We start from the raw sequence: 1625 nt of genomic DNA on the forward strand, positions 1-1625 counted from the left end.
TATATATATATATATATATACACATGTAGACACACACACACACACACACACATACACATACGCATAATTATATCATGTGTGTGCAATCTGTAGATTCTTCGGTTATTAGCAAAGGGTATCGGAATGATTTTGCAGCTGATAAAATCTTAAATGCTGTAAGCTTTATTTTGTAGTTCACTGTAAGTTCGCTATAAAGCCTTCTAAAAGACAGTTTCGTATTTAAACAAATGGTGCTAATAAATTAGAGACGTTTGTCGTAATACCGACCAAAGCATATTTACGTTTATCGTTCGTTTATCATTTAAATATCTTTTATAGATTCAAGTTCACTATTGATCGCATTTCTTCAAGATTAGCCTTCTTCACTGTATCAAAAATACCGAAACTCCCAAGAATGTCAGATTCTCCACAAAGCTCAAGTGTGATCTACAATAACATTTTGGTTTCAAAATTTGGCACAAGGCCAGCAATTTTGAGAAGAGGGGCCTAGTCGATTGCATTGACCCTAGCCAACTGCTACTTTTTAAATCGACCCCAAAAGGATGGCAGGTAAAGTCGACCTCGGTGGAATTTGAACTCAAAACGTAAAGAAGTATGCATTTATTCGGCATACTTGCCTACGATCTGCCTGCTCGCTGCTATATTTGTGTTTATAGATATTAGTTTCATACAAGGCCAGCAACTTTGGGGGAGTAGTAAGTTGATTACATCGACCTCAGTATTCAACTGGTATTTATTTCATCGACCCCGATTTGATGAAAAGCAATATATATATATATATATATATATATATATATTCCCAGCGGAATTTTAACTCAATACATGAAGACCAGACGATATGTTGCTAACTATTTTGTCCGGCGTGCTATCAATCCTGCCTGCTCACCGCCTTGATCTACAATAAAATATTTCTCTCGTATCTGAAAAGCAGTTGCATCTTTAGGATGCACTCAAACGTACTCTACTCAATTGATTAGAAAGAGCTCACCCAAACAGCCTACTTTTATTTTGGGCTCACAAATACGCTGTTTCCTCACTTTTCTTTTTCTAAGTCCCTTACATCTGTTTCCGAGACGTGACTGTTTTTATACCACCTTCTCTGAAGTCCACCCAACATTTTCCTCTCCGTATTCTCCTTCCATCCCCATGATAAACACTGTTGAATCTATAAAAGATATTTAAAACTAATTACAAAAATTATCTTTAGCTGAAAGAACTGCAATCTATAATAGGTTATGTCACATCTCATGATATTTCAACGAGCTTCTGGAAAGTATTTTGCGTAATGATGTCGGAAGTCGTCGTGGCGAAGCACTATAACTCTATTCATAATGTTTGACTAACAGTGGCACTTGTGTAATTATAGCAAATGATTTTAGTAAAAGTCTAATGTTAGGACCTTTCTTTGTGCAGTGGACATATATATTGATTATATATGACGAGAAAATCATTACAATATATAATATTATATGCCATCTGTTAAAATTTGATGCGAATATGAATATTTAAAATGATTTGTGTATGTAAAAGAAAAAGGAAGTACACACATATATATATATGATCTCACGCACTTACATACCAGTATTTACCATCTCTCTCTCTCTCACACACACACACACACACAC

Source organism: Octopus bimaculoides, chromosome 1, assembly GCF_001194135.2.
Source record: "Octopus bimaculoides isolate UCB-OBI-ISO-001 chromosome 1, ASM119413v2, whole genome shotgun sequence".
NCBI lineage: Eukaryota > Metazoa > Mollusca > Cephalopoda > Octopoda > Octopodidae > Octopus > Octopus bimaculoides.